Here is a 22,768-nt window from a genome sequence, read left to right as displayed (position 1 = left end):
TATTGAAAAGCAAACTCATACAAGCATGTCCCATTGGGAACTCACTGAATTCGCCTAGAAATTTTGATTCCATTCGTGAAAATTTTTCTACATCCCGAACAGTCCACTTATTACTACTGCGGCCTATTGGGAACTAACCGAATTCACCATGTTACTCAGATTCGGCTGACCAAATTTTTATAAATCTTGAAAAGTACACATATTACAAGAGCAGGCTACTAGGAACTAACTGAATTCACAAAGAAACAGTGTTTCAGTTCGTTAAAACGTTGCTCTATCTTGAATAACAAGCTTATTACATGCGAATCCTATTGGGAACCTACTCAATTCGCCATGATACTTGGATTCCGTTCCTTAAAATGTTGCTCGATATTGAAAAGCAAACTCATACAAGCATGTCCCATTGGGAACTCACTGAATTCGCCTAGAAATTTTGATTCCATTCGTGAAAATTTTTCTACATCCCGAACAATCCACTTATTACTACTGCGGCCTATTGGGAACTAACCGAATTCACCATGTTACTCAGATTCGGCTGACCAAATTTTTATAAATCTTGAAAAGTACACAGATTACAAGAGCAGGCTACTAGGAACTAACTGAATTCACAAAGAAACAGTGTTTCAGTTCGTTAAAACGTTGCTCTATCTTGAATAACAAGCTTATTACATGCGAATCCTATTGGGAACCTATTCAATTCACCATGATACTTAGATTCCGTTCCTTAAAATGTTGCTCGATATTGAAAAGCAAACTCATACAAGCATGTCCCATTGGGAACTCACTGAATTCGCCTAGAAATTTTGATTCCAATCGTGAAAATTTTTCTATATCCCGAACAGTCCACTTATTACTACTGCGGCCTATTGGGAATTAACCGAATTCACCATGTTACTCAGATTCGGCTCACCAAATTTGTATAAATCTTGAAAAGTACACATATTACAAGAGCAGGCTACTAGGAACTAACTGAATTCACAAAGAAACAGTGTTTCAGTTCGTTAAAACGTTGCTCTATCTTGAATAACAAGCTTATTACATGCGAATCCTATTGGGAACCTACTCAATTCGCAATGATACTTGGATTCCGATCCTTAAAATATTGCTCGATATTGAAAAGCAAACTCATACAAGCATGTCCCATTGGGAACTCACTGAATTCGCCTAGAAATTTTGATTCCATTCGTGAAAATTTTCTACATCCCGAACAGTCCACTCATTACTACTGCGGCCTAGTGGGAACTAACCGAATTCACCATGTTACTCAGATTCGGCTGACCAAATTTTTATAAATCTTGAAAAGTACACATATTACAAGAGCAGGCCTCTAGAAACTAACTGAATTCACAAAGAAACAGTGTTTCAGTTCGTTAAAACGTTGCTCTATCTTGAATAACAAGCTTATTACATGCGAATCCTATTGGGAACCTACTCAATTCGCCATGATACTTGGATTCCGTTCCTTAAAATGTTGCTCGATATTGAAAAGCAAACTCATACAAGCAAGTCCCATTGGGAACTCACTGAATTCGCCTAAAAATTTTGATTCCAATCGTGAAAATTTTTCTATATCCCGAACATTCCACTTATTACTACTGCGGACTATTGGGAACTAACCGAATTCACCATGTTACTCAGATTCGGCTGACCAAATTTTTATAAATCTTTAAAAGTACACAGATTACAAGAGCAGGCTACTAGGAACTAACTGAATTCACAAAGAAACAGTGTTTCAGTTCGTTTAAACGTTGCTCTATCTTGAATAATAAGCTTATTACATGCGAATTCTATTGGGAATCTACTCAATTCACCATGATACTTGGATTCCGTTCCTTAAAATGTTGCTCGATATTGAAAAGCAAATTCATACAAGCATGTCCCATTGGGAACTCACTGAATTCGCCTAGAAATTTTGATTCCATTCGTGAAAATTTTTCTATATCCCGAACAGTCCACTTATTACTACTGCGGCCTATTGGGAACTAACCGAATTCACCATGTTACTCAGATTCGGCTGACCAAATTTTTATAAATCTTTAAAAGTACACATATTACAAGAGCAGGCTACTAGGAACTAACTGAATTCACAAAGAAACAGTGTTTCAGTTCGTTAAAACGTTGCTCTATCTTGAATAACAAGCTTATTACATGCGAATACTATTGGGAACCTATTCAATTCACCATGATACTTAGATTCCGTTCCTTAAAATGTTGCTCGATATTGAAAAGCAAACTCATACAAGCATGTCCCATTGGGAACTCACTGAATTCGCCTAGAAATTTTGATTCCAATCGTGAAAATTTTTCTATATCCCGAACAGTCCACTTATTACTACTGCGGCCTATTGGGAACTAACCGAATTCACCATGTTACTCAGATTCGGCTGAACAAATTTTTATAAATCTTTAAAAGTACACAGATTACAAGAGCAGGCTACTAGGAACTAACTGAATTCACAAAGAAACAGTGTTTCAGTTCGTTAAAACGTTGCTCTATCTTGAATAACAAGCTTATTACATGCGAATCCTATTGGGAACCTATTCAATTCACCATGATACTTGGATTCCGTTCCTTAAAATGTTGCTCGATATTGAAAAGCAAACTCATACAAGCATGTCCCATTGGGAACTCACTGAATTCGCCTAGAAATTTTGATTCCATTCGTGAAAATTTTTCTATATCCCGAACAGTCCACTTATTACTACTGCGGCCTATTGGGAATTAACCGAATTCACCATGTTACTCAGATTCGGCTCACCAAATTTGTATAAATCTTGAAAAGTACACATATTACAAGAGCAGGCTACTAGGAACTAACTGAATTCACAAAGAAACAGTGTTTCAGTTCGTTAAAACGTTGCTCTATCTTGAATAACAAGCTTATTACATGCGAATCCTATTGGGAACCTACTCAATTCGCAATGATACTTGGATTCCGTTCCTTAAAATATTGCTCAATATTGAAAAGCAAACTCATACAAGCATGTCCCATTGGGAACTCACTGAATTCGCCTAGAAATTTTGATTCCATTCGTGAAAATTTTTCTACATCCCGAACAGTCCACTTATTACTACTGCGGCCTATTGGGAACTAACCGAATTCACCATGTTACTCAGATTCGGCTGACCAAATTTTTATAAATCTTGAAAAGTACACATATTACAAGAGCAGGCTACTAGGAACTAACTGAATTCACAAAGAAACAGTGTTTCAGTTCGTTAAAACGTTGCTCTATCTTGAATAACAAGCTTATTACATGCGAATCCTATTGGGAACCTACTCAATTCGCCGTGATACTTGGATTCCGTTCCTTAAAATGTTGCTCGATATTGAAAAGCAAACTCATACAAGCATGTCCCATTGGGAACTCACTGAATTCGCCTAGAAATTTTGATTCCATTCGTGAAAATTTTTCTACAACCCGAACAGTCCACTTATTACTACTGCGGCCTATTGGGAACTAACCGAATTCACCATGTTACTCAGATTCGGCTGACCAAATTTTTATAAATCTTGAAAAGTACACATATTACAAGAGCAGGCTACTAGGAACTAACTGAATTCACAAAGAAACAGTGTTTCAGTTCGTTAAAACGTTGCTCTATCTTGAATAACAAGCTTATTACATGCGAATCCTATTGGGAACCTACTCAATTCGCCATGATACTTGGATTCCGTTCCTTAAAATGTGGCTCGATATTGAAAAGCAAACTCATACAAGCATGTCCCATTGGGAACTCACTGAATTCGCCTAGAAATTTTGATTCCATTCGTGTAAATTTTTCTATATCCCGAACAGTCCACTTATTACTACTGCGGCCTATTGGGAATTAACTGAATTCACCATGTTACTCAGATTCGGCTCACCAAATTTGTACAAATCTTGAAAAGTACACATATTACAAGAGCAGGCTACTAGGAACTAACTGAATTCACAAAGAAACAGTGTTTCAGTTCGTTAAAACGTTGCTCTATCTTGAATAACAAGCTTATTACATGCGAATCCTATTGGGAACCTATTCAATTCACCATGATACTTAGATTCCGTTCCTTAAAATGTGGCTCGATATTGAAAAGCAAACTCATACAAGCATGTCCCATTGGGAACTCACTGAATTCGCCTAGAAATTTTGATTCCATTCGTGTAAATTTTTCTATATCCCGAACAGTCCACTTATTACTACTGCGGCCTATTGGGAATTAACCGAATTCACCATGTTACTCAGATTCGGCTGACCAAATTTGTACAAATCTTGAAAAGTACACATATTACAAGAGCAGGCTACTAGGAACTAACTGAATTCACAAAGAAACAGTGTTTCAGTTCGTTAAAACGTTGCTCTATCTTGAATAACAAGCTTATTACATGCGAATCCTATTGGGAACCTATTCAATTCACCATGATACTTAGATTCCGTTCCTTAAAATGTTGCTCGATATTGAAAAGCAAACTCATACAAGCATGTCCCATTGGGAACTCACTGAATTCGCCTAGAAATTTTGATTCCATTCGTGAAAATTTTTCTATATCCCGAACAGTCCACTTATTACTACTGCGGCCTATTGGGAATTAACCGAATTCACCATGTTACTCAGATTCGGCTCACCAAATTTGTATAAATCTTGAAAAGTACACATATTACAAGAGCAGGCTACTAGGAACTAACTGAATTCACAAAGAAACAGTGTTTCAGTTCGTTAAAACGTTGCTCTATCTTGAATAACAAGCTTATTACATGCGAATCCTATTGGGAACCTACTCAATTCGCAATGATACTTGGATTCCGTTCCTTAAAATATTGCTCAATATTGAAAAGCAAACTCATACAAGCATGTCCCATTGGGAACTCACTGAATTCGCCTAGAAATTTTGATTCCATTCGTGAAAATTTTTCTACATCCCGAACAGTCCACTTATTACTACTGCGGCCTATTGGGAACTAACCGAATTCACCATGTTACTCAGATTCGGCTGACCAAATTTTTATAAATCTTGAAAAGTACACATATTACAAGAGCAGGCTACTAGGAACTAACTGAATTCACAAAGAAACAGTGTTTCAGTTCGTTAAAACGTTGCTCTATCTTGAATAACAAGCTTATTACATGCGAATCCTATTGGGAACCTACTCAATTCGCCATGATACTTGGATTCCGTTCCTTAAAATGTTGCTCGATATTGAAAAGTAAACTCATACAAGCATGTCCCATTGGGAACTCACTGAATTCGCCTAGAAATTTTGATTCCATTCGTGAAAATTTTTCTACATCCCGAACAGTCCACTTATTACTACTGCGGCCTATTGGGAACTAACCGAATTCACCATGTTACTCAGATTCGGCTGACCAAATTTTTATAAATCTTGAAAAGTACACATATTACAAGAGCAGGCTACTAGGAACTAACTGAATTCACAAAGAAACAGTGTTTCAGTTCGTTAAAACGTTGCTCTATCTTGAATAACAAGCTTATTACATGCGAATCCTATTGGGAACCTACTCAATTCGCCATGATACTTGGATTCCGTTCCTTAAAATGTTGCTCGATATTGAAAAGCAAACTCATACAAGCATGTCCCATTGGGAACTCACTGAATTCGCCTAGAAATTTTGATTCCATTCGTGTAAATTTTTCTATATCCCGAACAGTCCACTTATTACTACTGCGGCCTATTGGGAATTAACCGAATTCACCATGTTACTCAGATTCGGCTCACCAAATTTGTACAAATCTTGAAAAGTACACATATTACAAGAGCAGGCTACTAGGAACTAACTGAATTCACAAAGAAACAGTGTTTCAGTTCGTTAAAACGTTGCTCTATCTTGAATAACAAGCTTATTACATGCGAATCCTATTGGGAACCTATTCAATTCACCATGATACTTAGATTCCGTTCCTTAAAATGTTGCTCGATATTGAAAAGCAAACTCATACAAGCATGTCCCATTGGGAACTCACTGAATTCGCCTAGAAATTTTGATTCCATTCGTGAAAATTTTTCTATATCCCGAACAGTCCACTTATTACTACTGCGGCCTATTGGGAATTAACCGAATTCACCATGTTACTCAGATTCGGCTCACCAAATTTGTATAAATCTTGAAAAGTACACATATTACAAGAGCAGGCTACTAGGAACTAACTGAATTCACAAAGAAACAGTGTTTCAGTTCGTTAAAACGTTGCTCTATCTTGAATAACAAGCTTATTACATGCGAATCCTATTGGGAACCTACTCAATTCGCAATGATACTTGGATTCCGTTCCTTAAAATATTGCTCAATATTGAAAAGCAAACTCATACAAGCATGTCCCATTGGGAACTCACTGAATTCGCCTAGAAATTTTGATTCCATTCGTGAAAATTTTTCTACATCCCGAACAGTCCACTTATTACTACTGCGGCCTATTGGGAACTAACCGAATTCACCATGTTACTCAGATTCGGCTGACCAAATTTTTATAAATCTTGAAAAGTACACATATTACAAGAGCAGGCTACTAGGAACTAACTGAATTCACAAAGAAACAGTGTTTCAGTTCGTTAAAACGTTGCTCTATCTTGAATAACAAGCTTATTACATGCGAATCCTATTGGGAACCTACTCAATTCGCCATGATACTTGGATTCCGTTCCTTAAAATGTTGCTCGATATTGAAAAGCAAACTCATACAAGCATGTCCCATTGGGAACTCACTGAATTCGCCTAGAAATTTTGATTCCAATCGTGAATATTTTTCTATATCCCGAACAGTCCACTTATTACTACTGCGGCCTATTGGGAACTAACCGAATTCACCATGTTACTCAGATTCGGCTGACCAAATTTTTATAAATCTTTAAAAGTACACAGATTACAAGAGCAGGCTACTAGGAACTAACTGAATTCACAAAGAAACAGTGTTTCAGTTCGTTTAAACGTTGCTCTATCTTGAATAACAAGCTTATTACATGCGAATCCTATTGGGAATCTACTCAATTCGCCATGATACTTGGATTCCGTTCCTTAAAATGTTGCTCGATATTGAAAAGCAAACTCATACAATCATGTCCCATTGGGAACTCACTGAATTCGCCTAGAAATTTTGATTCCATTCGTGAAAATTTTTCTATATCCCGAACAGTCCACTTATTACTACTCGGCCTATTGGGAACTAACCGAATTCACCATGTTACTCAGATTCGGCTGACCAAATTTTTATAAATCTTTAAAAGTACACATATTACAAGAGCAGACTACTAGGAACTAACTGAATTCACAAAGAAACAGTGTTTCAGTTCGTTAAAACGTTGCTCTATCTTGAATAACAAGCTTATTACATGCGAATCCTATTGGGAACCTACTCAATTCGCAATGATACTTGGATTCCGTTCCTTAAAATATTGCTCAATATTGAAAAGCAAACTCATACAAGCATGTCCCATTGGGAACTCACTGAATTCGCCTAGAAATTTTGATTCCATTCGTGAAAATTTTTCTACAACCCGAACAGTCCACTTATTACTACTGCGGCCTATTGGGAACTAACCGAATTCACCATGTTACTCAGATTCGGCTGACCAAATTTTTATAAATCTTCAAAAGTACACATATTACAAGAGCAGGCTACTAGGAACTAACTGAATTCACAAAGAAATAGTGTTTCAGTTCGTTAAAACGTTGCTCTATCTTGAATAACAAGCTTATTACATGCGAATCCTATTGGGAACCTACTCAATTCGCCATGATACTTGGATTCCGTTCCTTAAAATGTTGCTCGATATTGAAAAGCAAACTCATACAAGCATGTCCCATTGGGAACTCACTGAATTCGCCTAGAAATTTTGATTACATTCGTGAAAATTTTTCTACATCCCGAACAGTCCACTTATTACTACTGCGGCCTATTGGGAACTAACCGAATTCACCATGTTACTCAGATTCGGCTGACCAAATTTTTATAAATCTTGAAAAGTACACATATTACAAGAGCAGGCTACTAGGAACTAACTGAATTCACAAAGAAACAGTGTTTCAGTTCGTTAAAACGTTGCTCTATCTTGAATAACAAGCTTATTACATGCGAATCCTATTGGGAACCTACTCAATTCGCCATGATACTTGGATTCCGTTCCTTAAAATGTTGCTCGATATTGAAAAGCAAACTCATACAAGCATGTCCCATTGGGAACTCACTGAATTCGCCTAGAAATTTTGATTCCAATCGTGAATATTTTTCTATATCCCGAACAGTCCACTTATTACTACTGCGGCCTATTGGGAACTAACCGAATTCACCATGTTACTCAGATTCGGCTGACCAAATTTTTATAAATCTTGAAAAGTACACATATTACAAGAGCAGGCTACTAGGAACTAACTGAATTCACAAAGAAACAGTGTTTCAGTTCGTTTAAACGTTGCTCTATCTTGAATAACAAGCTTATTACATGCGAATCCTATTGGGAATCAACTCAATTCGCCATGATACTTGGATTCCGTTCCTTAAAATGTTGCTCGATATTGAAAAGCAAACTCATACAATCATGTCCCATTGGGAACTCACTGAATTCGCCTAGAAATTTTGATTCCATTCGTGAAAATTTTTCTATATCCCGAACAGTCCACTTATTACTACTGCGGCCTATTGGGAACTAACCGAATTCACCATGTTACTCAGATTCGGCTGACCAAATTTTTATAAATCTTGAAAAGTACACATATTACAAGAGCAGGCTACTAGGAACTAACTGAATTCACAAAGAAACAGTGTTTCAGTTCGTTAAAACGTTGCTCTATCTTGAATAACAAGCTTATTACATGCGAATCCTATTGGGAACCTACTCAATTCGCCATGATACTTGGATTCCGTTCCTTAAAATGTTGCTCGATATTGAAAAGCAAACTCATACAAGCATGTCCCATTGGGAACTCACTGAATTCGCCTAGAAATTTTGATTCCAATCGTGAAAATTTTTCTATATCCCGAACAGTCCACTTATTACTACTGCGGCCTATTGGGAACTAACCGAATTCACCATGTTACTCAGATTCGGCTGACCAAATTTTTATAAATCTTGAAAAGTACACATATTACAAGAGCAGGCTACTAGGAACTAACTGAATTCACAAAGAAACAGTGTTTCGGTTCGTTTAAACGTTGCTCTATCTTGAATAACAAGCTTATTACATGCGAATCCTATTGGGAATCTACTCAATTCACCATGATACTTGGATTCCGTTCCTTAAAATGTTGCTCGATATTGAAAAGCAAACTCATACAAGCATGTCCCATTGGGAACTCACTGAATTCGCCTAGAAATTTTGATTCCAATCGTGAAAATTTTTCTATATCCCGAACAGTCCACTTATTACTACTCGGCCTATTGGGAACTAACCGAATTCACCATGTTACTCAGATTCGGCTGACCAAATTTTTATAAATCTTTAAAAGTACACAGATTACAAGAGCAGGCTACTAGGAACTAACTGAATTCACAAAGAAACAGTGTTTCAGTTCGTTAAAACGTTGCTCTATCTTGAATAACAAGCTTATTACATGCGAATCCTATTGGGAACCTACTCAATTCGCCATGATACTTGGATTCCGTTCCTTAAAATGTTGCTCGATATTGAAAAGCAAACTCATACAAGCATGTCCCATTGGGAACTCACTGAATTCGCCTAGAAATTTTGATTCCAATCGTGAATATTTTTCTATATCCCGAACAGTCCACTTATTACTACTGCGGCCTATTGGGAACTAACCGAATTCACCATGTTACTCAGATTCGGCTGACCAAATTTTTATAAATCTTGAAAAGTACACATATTACAAGAGCAGGCTACTAGGAACTAACTGAATTCACAAAGAAACAGTGTTTCAGTTCGTTTAAACGTTGCTCTATCTTGAATAACAAGCTTATTACATGCGAATCCTATTGGGAATCAACTCAATTCGCCATGATACTTGGATTCCGTTCCTTAAAATGTTGCTCGATATTGAAAAGCAAACTCATACAATCATGTCCCATTGGGAACTCACTGAATTCGCCTAGAAATTTTGATTCCAATCGTGAAAATTTTTCTATATCCCGAACAGTCCACTTATTACTACTCGGCCTATTGGGAACTAACCGAATTCACCATGTTACTCAGATTCGGCTGACCAAATTTTTATAAATCTTGAAAAGTACACATATTACAAGAGCAGGCTACTAGGAACTAACTGAATTCACAAAGAAACAGTGTTTCAGTTCGTTAAAACGTTGCTCTATCTTGAATAACAAGCTTATTACATGCGAATCCTATTGGGAACCTACTCAATTCGCCATGATACTTGGATTCCGTTCCTTAAAATGTTGCTCGATATTGAAAAGCAAACTCATACAAGCATGTCCCATTGGGAACTCACTGAATTCGCCTAGAAATTTTGATTCCAATCGTGAATATTTTTCTATATCCCGAACAGTCCACTTATTACTACTGCGGCCTATTGGGAACTAACCGAATTCACCATGTTACTCAGATTCGGCTGACCAAATTTTTATAAATCTTGAAAAGTACACATATTACAAGAGCAGGCTACTAGGAACTAACTGAATTCACAAAGAAACAGTGTTTCAGTTCGTTTAAACGTTGCTCTATCTTGAATAACAAGCTTATTACATGCGAATCCTATTGGGAATCAACTCAATTCGCCATGATACTTGGATTCCGTTCCTTAAAATGTTGCTCGATATTGAAAAGCAAACTCATACAATCATGTCCCATTGGGAACTCACTGAATTCGCCTAGAAATTTTGATTCCAATCGTGAAAATTTTTCTATATCCCGAACAGTCCACTTATTACTACTCGGCCTATTGGGAACTAACCGAATTCACCATGTTACTCAGATTCGGCTGACCAAATTTTTATAAATCTTGAAAAGTACACATATTACAAGAGCAGGCTACTAGGAACTAACTGAATTCACAAAGAAACAGTGTTTCAGTTCGTTAAAACGTTGCTCTATCTTGAATAACAAGCTTATTACATGCGAATCCTATTGGGAACCTACTCAATTCGCCATGATACTTGGATTCCGTTCCTTAAAATGTTGCTCGATATTGAAAAGCAAACTCATACAAGCATGTCCCATTGGGAACTCACTGAATTCGCCTAGAAATTTTGATTCCAATCGTGAATATTTTTCTATATCCCGAACAGTCCACTTATTACTACTGCGGCCTATTGGGAACTAACCGAATTCACCATGTTACTCAGATTCGGCTGACCAAATTTTTATAAATCTTGAAAAGTACACATATTACAAGAGCAGGCTACTAGGAACTAACTGAATTCACAAAGAAACAGTGTTTCAGTTCGTTTAAACGTTGCTCTATCTTGAATAACAAGCTTATTACATGCGAATCCTATTGGGAATCAACTCAATTCGCCATGATACTTGGATTCCGTTCCTTAAAATGTTGCTCGATATTGAAAAGCAAACTCATACAATCATGTCCCATTGGGAACTCACTGAATTCGCCTAGAAATTTTGATTCCATTCGTGAAAATTTTTCTATATCCCGAACAGTCCACTTATTACTACTGCGGCCTATTGGGAACTAACCGAATTCACCATGTTACTCAGATTCGCCTGACCAAATTTTTATAAATCTTGAAAAGTACACATATTACAAGAGCAGGCTACTAGGAACTAACTGAATTCACAAAGAAACAGTGTTTCAGTTCGTTAAAACGTTGCTCTATCTTGAATAACAAGCTTATTACATGCGAATCCTATTGGGAACCTACTCAATTCGCCATGATACTTGGATTCCGTTCCTTAAAATGTTGCTCGATATTGAAAAGCAAACTCATACAAGCATGTCCCATTGGGAACTCACTGAATTCGCCTAGAAATTTTGATTCCAATCGTGAAAATTTTTCTATATCCCGAACAGTCCACTTATTACTACTGCGGCCTATTGGGAACTAACCGAATTCACCATGTTACTCAGATTCGGCTGACCAAATTTTTATAAATCTTGAAAAGTACACATATTACAAGAGCAGGCTACTAGGAACTAACTGAATTCACAAAGAAACAGTGTTTCGGTTCGTTTAAACGTTGCTCTATCTTGAATAACAAGCTTATTACATGCGAATCCTATTGGGAATCTACTCAATTCACCATGATACTTGGATTCCGTTCCTTAAAATGTTGCTCGATATTGAAAAGCAAACTCATACAAGCATGTCCCATTGGGAACTCACTGAATTCGCCTAGAAATTTTGATTCCAATCGTGAAAATTTTTCTATATCCCGAACAGTCCACTTATTACTACTCGGCCTATTGGGAACTAACCGAATTCACCATGTTACTCAGATTCGGCTGACCAAATTTTTATAAATCTTGAAAAGTACACAGATTACAAGAGCAGGCTACTAGGAACTAACTGAATTCACAAAGAAACAGTGTTTCAGTTCGTTAAAACGTTGCTCTATCTTGAATAACAAGCTTATTACATGCGAATCCTATTGGGAACCTACTCAATTCGCCATGATACTTGGATTCCGTTCCTTAAAATGTTGCTCGATATTGAAAAGCAAACTCATACAAGCATGTCCCATTGGGAACTCACTGAATTCGCCTAGAAATTTTGATTCCAATCGTGAATATTTTTCTATATCCCGAACAGTCCACTTATTACTACTGCGGCCTATTGGGAACTAACCGAATTCACCATGTTACTCAGATTCGGCTGACCAAATTTTTATAAATCTTGAAAAGTACACATATTACAAGAGCAGGCTACTAGGAACTAACTGAATTCACAAAGAAACAGTGTTTCAGTTCGTTTAAACGTTGCTCTATCTTGAATAACAAGCTTATTACATGCGAATCCTATTGGGAATCAACTCAATTCGCCATGATACTTGGATTCCGTTCCTTAAAATGTTGCTCGATATTGAAAAGCAAACTCATACAATCATGTCCCATTGGGAACTCACTGAATTCGCCTAGAAATTTTGATTCCATTCGTGAAAATTTTTCTATATCCCGAACAGTCCACTTATTACTACTGCGGCCTATTGGGAACTAACCGAATTCACCATGTTACTCAGATTCGGCTGACCAAATTTTTATAAATCTTGAAAAGTACACATATTACAAGAGCAGGCTACTAGGAACTAACTGAATTCACAAAGAAACAGTGTTTCAGTTCGTTAAAACGTTGCTCTATCTTGAATAACAAGCTTATTACATGCGAATCCTATTGGGAACCTACTCAATTCGCCATGATACTTGGAATCCGTTCCTTAAAATGTTGCTCGATATTGAAAAGCAAACTCATACAAGCATGTCCCATTGGGAACTCACTGAATTCGCCTAGAAATTTTGATTCCAATCGTGAAAATTTTTCTATATCCCGAACAGTCCACTTATTACTACTGCGGCCTATTGGGAACTTACCCAAATCACCATGTTACTCAGATTCGGCTGACCAAATTTTTATAAATCTTGAAAAGTACACATATTACAAGAGCAGGCTACTAGGAACTAACTGAATTCACAAAGAAACAGTGTTTCGGTTCGTTTAAACGTTGCTCTATCTTGAATAACAAGCTTATTACATGCGAATCCTATTGGGAATCTACTCAATTCACCATGATACTTGGATTCCGTTCCTTAAAATGTTGCTCGATATTGAAAAGCAAACTCATACAAGCATGTCCCATTGGGAACTCACTGAATTCGCCTAGAAATTTTGATTCCAATCGTGAAAATTTTTCTATATCCCGAACAGTCCACTTAATACTACTCGGCCTATTGGGAACTAACCGAATTCACCATGTTACTCAGATTCGGCTGACCAAATTTTTATAAATCTTTAAAAGTACACAGATTACAAGAGCAGGCTACTAGGAACTAACTGAATTCACAAAGAAACAGTGTTTCAGTTCGTTTAAACGTTGCTCTATCTTGAATAACAAGCTTATTACATGCGAATCCTATTGGGAATCTACTCAATTCGCCATGATACTTGGATTCCGTTCCTTAAAATGTTGCTCGATATTGAAAAGCAAACTCATACAAGCATGTCCCATTGGGAACTCACTGAATTCGCCTAGAAATTTTGATTCCATTCGTGAAAATTTTTCTATATCCCGAACAGTCCACTTATTACTACTGCGGCCTATTGGGAACTAACCGAATTCACCATGTTACTCAGATTCGGCTGACCAAATTTTTATAAATCTTTAAAAGTACACAGATTACAAGAGCAGGCTACTAGGAACTAACTGAATTCACAAAGAAACAGTGTTTCAGTTCGTTAAAACGTTGCTCTATCTTGAATAACAAGCTTATTACTTGCGAATCCTATTGGGAACCTATTCAATTCACCATGATACTTAGATTCCGTTCCTTAAAATGTTGCTCGATATTGAAAAGCAAACTCATACAAGCATGTCCCATTGGGAACTCACTGAATTCGCCTAGAAATTTTGATTCCATTCGTGAAAATTTTTCTATATCCCGAACAGTCCACTTATTACTACTGCGGCCTATTGGGAATTAACCGAATTCACCATGTTACTCAGATTCGGCTCACCAAATTTGTACAAATCTTGAAAAGTACACATATTACAAGAGCAGGCTACTAGGAACTAACTGAATTCACAAAGAAACAGTGTTTCAGTTCGTTAAAACGTTGCTCTATCTTGAATAACAAGCTTATTACATGCGAATCCTATTGGGAACCTATTCAATTCACCATGATACTTAGATTCCGTTCCTTAAAATGTTGCTCGATATTGAAAAGCAAACTCATACAAGCATGTCCCATTGGGAACTCACTGAATTCGCCTAGAAATTTTGATTCCATTCGTGAAAATTTTTCTATATCCCGAACAGTCCACTTATTACTACTGCGGCCTATTGGGAATTAACCGAATTCACCATGTTACTCAGATTCGGCTCACCAAATTTGTATAAATCTTGAAAAGTACACATATTACAAGAGCAGGCTACTAGGAACTAACTGAATTCACAAAGAAACAGTGTTTCAGTTCGTTAAAACGTTGCTCTATCTTGAATAACAAGCTTATTACATGCGAATCCTATTGGGAACCTACTCAATTCGCCATGATACTTGGATTCCTTTCCTTAAAATATTGCTCGATATTGAAAAGCAAACTCATACAAGCATGTCCCATTGGGACTCACTGAATTCGCCTAGAAATTTTGATTCCATTCGTGAAAATTTTTCTATATCCCGAACAGTCCACTTATTACTACTGCGGCCTATTGGGAACTAACCGAATTCACCATGTTACTCAGATTCGGCTGACCAAATTTTTATAAATCTTGAAAAGTACACATATTACAAGAGCAGGCTACTAGGAACTAACTGAATTCACAAAGAAACAGTGTTTCAGTTCGTTAAAACGTTGCTCTATCTTGAATAACAAGCTTATTACATGCAAATCCTATTGGGAACCTACTCAATTCGCCATGATACTTGGATTCCGTTCCTTAAAATGTTGCTCGATATTGAAAAGCAAACTCATACAAGCATGTCCCATTGGGAACTCACTGAATTCGCCTAGAAATTTTGATTCCATTCGTGAAAATTTTTCTATATCCCGAACAGTCCACTTATTACTACTGCAGCCTATTGGGAACTAACCGAATTCACCATGTTACTCAGATTCGGCTGACCAAATTTTTATAAATCTTTAAAAGTACACAGATTACAAGAGCAGGCTACTAGGAACTAACTGAATTCACAAAGAAACAGTGTTTCAGTTCGTTAAAACGTTGCTCTATCTTGAATAACAAGCTTATTACTTGCGAATCCTATTGGGAACCTATTCAATTCACCATGATACTTAGATTCCGTTCCTTAAAATGTTGCTCGATATTGAAAAGCAAACTCATACAAGCATGTCCCATTGGGAACTCACTGAATTCGCCTAGAAATTTTGATTCCATTCGTGAAAATTTTTCTATATCCCGAACAGTCCACTTATTACTACTGCGGCCTATTGGGAATTAACCGAATTCACCATGTTACTCAGATTCGGCTCACCAAATTTGTACAAATCTTGAAAAGTACACATATTACAAGAGCAGGCTACTAGGAACTAACTGAATTCACAAAGAAACAGTGTTTCAGTTCGTTAAAACGTTGCTCTATCTTGAATAACAAGCTTATTACCTGCGAATCCTATTGGGAACCTATTCAATTCACCATGATACTTAGATTCCGTTCCTTAAAATGTTGCTCGATATTGAAAAGCAAACTCATACAAGCATGTCCCATTGGGAACTCACTGAATTCGCCTAGAAATTTTGATTCCATTCGTGAAAATTTTTCTATATCCCGAACAGTCCACTTATTACTACTGCGGCCTATTGGGAATTAACCGAATTCACCATGTTACTCAGATTCGGCTCACCAAATTTGTATAAATCTTGAAAAGTACACATATTACAAGAGCAGGCTACTAGGAACTAACTGAATTCACAAAGAAACAGTGTTTCAGTTCGTTAAAACGTTGCTCTATCTTGAATAACAAGCTTATTACATGCGAATCCTATTGGGAACCTACTCAATTCGCAATGATACTTGGATTCCTTTCCTTAAAATATTGCTCGATATTGAAAAGCAAACTCATACAAGCATGTCCCATTGGGACTCACTGAATTCGCCTAGAAATTTTGATTCCATTCGTGAAAATTTTTCTATATCCCGAACAGTCCACTTATTACTACTGCGGCCTATTGGGAACTAACCGAATTCACCATGTTACTCAGATTCGGCTGACCAAATTTTTATAAATCTTGAAAAGTACACATATTACAAGAGCAGGCTACTAGGAACTAACTGAATTCACAAAGAAACAGTGTTTCAGTTCGTTAAAACGTTGCTCTATCTTGAATAACAAGCTTATTACATGCGAATCCTATTGGGAACCTACTCAATTCGCCATGATACTTGGATTCCGTTCCTTAAAATGTTGCTCGATATTGAAAAGCAAACTCATACAAGCATGTCCCATTGGGAACTCACTGAATTTGCCTAGAAATTTTGATTCCAATCGTGAAAATTTTTCTACATCCCGAACAGTCCACTTATTACTACTGCAGCCTATTGGGAACTAACCGAATTCACCATGTTACTCAGATTCGGCTGACCAAATTTTTATAAATCTTTAAAAGTACACAGATTACAAGAGCAGGCTACTAGGAACTAACTGAATTCACAAAGAAACAGTGTTTCTGTTCGTTTAAACGTTGCTCTATCTTGAATAACAAGCTTATTACATGCGAATCCTATTGGGAATCTACTCAATTCACCATGATACTTGGATTCCGTTCCTTAATATATTGCTCGATATTGAAAAGCAAACTCATAAAAGCATGTCCCATTGGGAACTCACTGAATTCGCCTAGAAATTTTGATTCCATTCGTGAAAATTTTTCTATATCCCGAACAGTCCACTTATTACTACTGCGGCCTAATGGGAACTAACCGAATTCACCATGTTACTCAGATTCGGCTGACCAAATTTTTATAAATCTTGAAAAGTACACATATTACAAGAGCAGGCTACTAGGAACTAACTGAATTCACAAAGAAACAGTGTTTCAGTTCGTTTAAACGTTGCTCTATCTTGAATAACAGGCTTATTACATGCGAATCCTATTGGGAACCTATTCAATTCACCATGATACTTAGATTCCGTTCCTTAAAATGTTGCTCGATATTGAAAAGCAAACTCATACAAGCATGTCCCATTGGGAACTCACTGAATTCGCCTAGAAATTTTGATTCCATTCGTGAAAATTTTTCTATATCCCGAAGAGTCCACTTATTACTACTGCGGCCTATTGGGAACTAACCGAATTCACCATGTTACTCAGATTCGGCTCACCAAATTTGTATAAATCTTGAAAAGTACACATATTACAAGAGCAGGCTACTAGGAACTAACTGAATTCACAAAGAAACAGTGTTTCAGTTCGTTAAAACGTTGCTCTATCTTGAATAACAAGCTTATTACATGCGAATCCTATTGGGAACCTACTCAATTCGCAATGATACTTGGATTCCGTTCCTTAAAATATTGCTCGATATTGAAAAGCAAACTCATACAAGCATGTCCCATTGGGAACTCACTGAATTCGCCTAGAAATTTTGATTCCATTCGTGAAAATTTTTCTACATCCCGAACAGTCCACTTATTACTACTGCAGCCTATTGGGAACTAACCGAATTCACCATGTTACTCAGATTCGGCTGACCAAATTTTTATAAATCTTTAAAAGTACACAGATTACAAGAGCAGGCTACTAGGAACTAACTGAATTCACAAAGAAACAGTGTTTCTGTTCGTTTAAACGTTGCTCTATCTTGAATAACAAGCTTATTACATGCGAATCCTATTGGGAATCTACTCAATTCACCATGATACTTGGATTCCGTTCCTTAAAATGTTGCTCGATATTGAAAAGCAAACTCATACAAGCATGTCCCATTGGGAACTCACTGAATTCGCCTAGAAATTTTGATTCCATTCGTGAAATTTTTCTACATCCCGAACAGTCCACTTATTACTACTGCGGCCTATTGGGAACTAAACGAATTCACCATGTTACTCAGATTCGGCTGACCAAATTTTTATAAATCTTTAAAAGTACACATATTACAAGAGCAGGCTACTAGGAACTAACTGAATTCACAAAGAAACAGTGTTTCAGTTCGTTAAAACGTTGCTCTATCTTGAATAACAAGCTTATTACATGCGAATCCTATTGGGAACCTACTCAATTCGCCATGATACTTGGATTCCGTTCCTTAAAATGTTGCTCGATATTGAAAAGCAAACTCATACAAGCATGTCCCATTGGGAACTCACTGAATTCGCCTAGAAATTTTGATTCCAATCGTGAAAATTTTTCTATATCCCGAACAGTCCACTTATTACTACTGCGGCCTATTGGGAACTAACCGAATTCACCATGTTACTCAGATTCGGCTGACCAAATTTTTATAAATCTTTAAAAGTACACAGATTACAAGAGCAGGCTACTAGGAACTAACTGAATTCACAAAGAAACAGTGTTTCAGTTCGTTTAAACGTTGCTCTATCTTGAATAACAAGCTTATTACATGCGAATCCTATTGGGAATCTACTCAATTCACCATGATACTTGGATTCCGTTCCTTAAAATGTTGCTCGATATTGAAAAGCAAACTCATACAAGCATGTCCCATTGGGAACTCACTGAATTCGCCTAGAAATTTTGATTCCATTCGTGAAAATTTTTCTATATCCCGAACAGTCCACTTATTACTACTGCGGCCTATTGGGAATTAACCGAATTCACCATGTTACTCAGATTCGGCTCACCAAATTTGTATAAATCTTGAAAAGTACACATATTACAAGAGCAGGCTACTAGGAACTAACTGAATTCACAAAGAAACAGTGTTTCAGTTCGTTAAAACGTTGCTCTATCTTGAATAACAAGCTTATTACATGCGAATCCTATTGGGAACCTACTCAATTCGCCATGATACTTGGATTCCGTTCCTTAAAATGTTGCTCGATATTGAAAAGCAAACTCATACAAGCATGTCCCATTGGGAACTCACTGAATTCGCCTAGAAATTTTGATTCCAATCGTGAAAATTTTTCTATATCCCGAACAGTCCACTTATTACTACTGCGGCCTATTGGGAACTAACCGAATTCACCATGTTACTCAGATTCGGCTGACCAAATTTTTATAAATCTTTAAAAGTACACAGATTACAAGAGCAGGCTACTAGGAACTAACTGAATTCACAAAGAAACAGTGTTTCAGTTCGTTTAAACGTTGCTCTATCTTGAATAACAAGCTTATTACATGCGAATCCTATTGGGAACCTACTCAATTCGCAATGATACTTGGATTCCGTTCCTTAATATATTGCTCGATATTGAAAAGCAAACTCATAAAAGCATGTCCCATTGGGAACTCACTGAATTCGCCTAGAAATTTTGATTCCATTCGTGAAAATTTTTCTACATCCCGAACAGTCCACTTATTACTACTGCGGCCTATTGGGAACTAACCGAATTCACCATGTTACTCAGATTCGGCTGACCAAATTTTTATAAATCTTTAAAAGTACACAGATTACAAGAGCAGGCTACTAGGAACTAACTGAATTCACAAAGAAACAGTGTTTCAGTTCGTTTAAACGTTGCTCTATCTTGAATAACAAGCTTATTACATGCGAATCCTATTGGGAACCTACTCAATTCGCAATGTTACTTGGATTCCGTTCCTTAAAATATTGCTCGATATTGAAAAGCAAACTCATAAAAGCATGTCCCATTGGGAACTCACTGAATTCGCCTAGAAATTTTGATTCCATTCGTGAAAATTTTTCTATATCCCGAACAGTCCACTTATTACTACTGTGGCCTATTGGGAATTAACCGAATTCACCATGTTACTCAGATTCGGCTCACCAAATTTGTATAAATCTTGAAAAGTACACATATTACAAGAGCAGGCTACTAGGAACTAACTGAATTCACAAAGAAACAGTGTTTCAGTTCGTTAAAACGTTGCTCTATCTTGAATAACAAGCTTATTACATGCGAATCCTATTGGGAACCTACTCAATTCGCCATGATACTTGGATTCCGTTCCTTAAAATGTTGCTCGATATTGAAAAGCAAACTCATACAAGCATGTCCCATTGGGAACTCACTGAATTCGCCTAGAAATTTTGATTCCAATCGTGAAAATTTTTCTATAACCCGAACAGTCCACTTATTACTACTGCGGCCTATTGGGAACTAACCGAATTCACCATGTTACTCAGATTCGGCTGACCAAATTTTTATAAATCTTTAAAAGTACACATATTACAAGAGCAGGCTACTAGGAACTAACTGAATTCACAAAGAAACAGTGTTTCAGTTCGTTAAAACGTTGCTCTATCTTGAATAACAAGCTTATTACATGCGAATCCTATTGGGAACCTACTCAATTCGCCATGATACTTGGATTCCGTTCCTTAAAATGTTGCTCGATATTGAAAAGCAAACTCATACAAGCATGTCCCATTGGGAACTCACTGAATTCGCCTAGAAATTTTGATTCCAATCGTGAAAATTTTTCTATATCCCGAACAGTCCACTTATTACTACTGCGGCCTATTGGGAACTAACCGAATTCACCATGTTACTCAGATTCGGCTGACCAAATTTTTATAAATCTTTAAAAGTACACAGATTACAAGAGCAGGCTACTAGGAACTAACTGAATTCACAAAGAAACAGTGTTTCAGTTCGTTTAAACGTTGCTCTATCTTGAATAACAAGCTTATTACATGCGAATCCTATTGGGAATCTACTCAATTCACCATGATACTTGGATTCCGTTCCTTAAAATGTTGCTCGATATTGAAAAGCAAACTCATACAAGCATGTCCCATTGGGAACTCACTGAATTCGCCTAGAAATTTTGATTCCATTCGTGAAAATTTTTCTATATCCCGAACAGTCCACTTATTACTACTGCGGCCTATTGGGAATTAACCGAATTCACCATGTTACTCAGATTCGGCTCACCAAATTTGTATAAATCTTGAAAAGTACACATATTACAAGAGCAGGCTACTAGGAACTAACTGAATTCACAAAGAAACAGTGTTTCAGTTCGTTAAAACGTTGCTCTATCTTGAATAACAAGCTTATTACATGCGAATCCTATTGGGAACCTACTCAATTCGCAATGATACTTGGATTCCGTTCCTTAATATATTGCTCGATATTGAAAAGCAAACTCATAAAAGCATGTCCCATTGGGAACTCACTGAATTCGCCTAGAAATTTTGATTCCATTCGTGAAAATTTTTCTACATCCCGAACAGTCCACTTATTACTACTGCGGCCTATTGGGAACTAACCGAATTCACCATGTTACTCAGATTCGGCTGACCAAATTTTTATAAATCTTTAAAAGTACACAGATTACAAGAGCAGGCTACTAGGAACTAACTGAATTCACAAAGAAACAGTGTTTCAGTTCGTTTAAACGTTCCTCTATCTTGAATAACAAGCTTATTACATGCGAATCCTATTGGGAACCTACTCAATTCGCCATGATACTTGGATTCCGTTCCTTAAAATGTTGCTCGATATTGAAAAGCAAACTCATACAAGCATGTCCCATTGGGAACTCACTGAATTCGCCTACAAATTTTGATTCCATTCGTGAAAATTTTTCTATATCCCGAACAGTTCGCTTATTACTACTGCGGCCTATTGGGAACTAACCGAATTCACCATGTTACTCAGATTCGGCTCACCAAATTTTTATAAATCTTTAAAAGTACACATATTACAAGAGCAGGCTACTAGGAACTAACTGAATTCACAAAGAAACAGTGTTTCAGTTCGTTAAAACTTTGCTCTATCTTGAATAACAAGCTTATTACATGCGAATCCTATTGGGAACCTATTCAATTCACCATGATACTTAGATTCCGTTCCTTAAAATGTTGCTCGATATTGAAGAAGAAACTCATACAAGCATATCCCATTGGGAACTCACTGAATTCGCCTACAAATTTTGATTCCATTCGTGAAAATTTTTCTATATCCCGAACAGTCCACTTATTACTACTGCGGCCTATTGGGAACTAACCGAATTCACCAAGTTACTCAGATTCGGCTCACCAAATTTGTATAAATCTTGAAAAGTACACATATTACAA

Source organism: Rattus norvegicus, chromosome 14 (assembly GCF_021556685.1).
Source record: "Rattus norvegicus strain SHRSP/BbbUtx chromosome 14, alternate assembly SHRSP_T2T, whole genome shotgun sequence".
NCBI lineage: Eukaryota > Metazoa > Chordata > Mammalia > Rodentia > Muridae > Rattus > Rattus norvegicus.
This window is presented reverse-complemented; position numbering follows the sequence as displayed.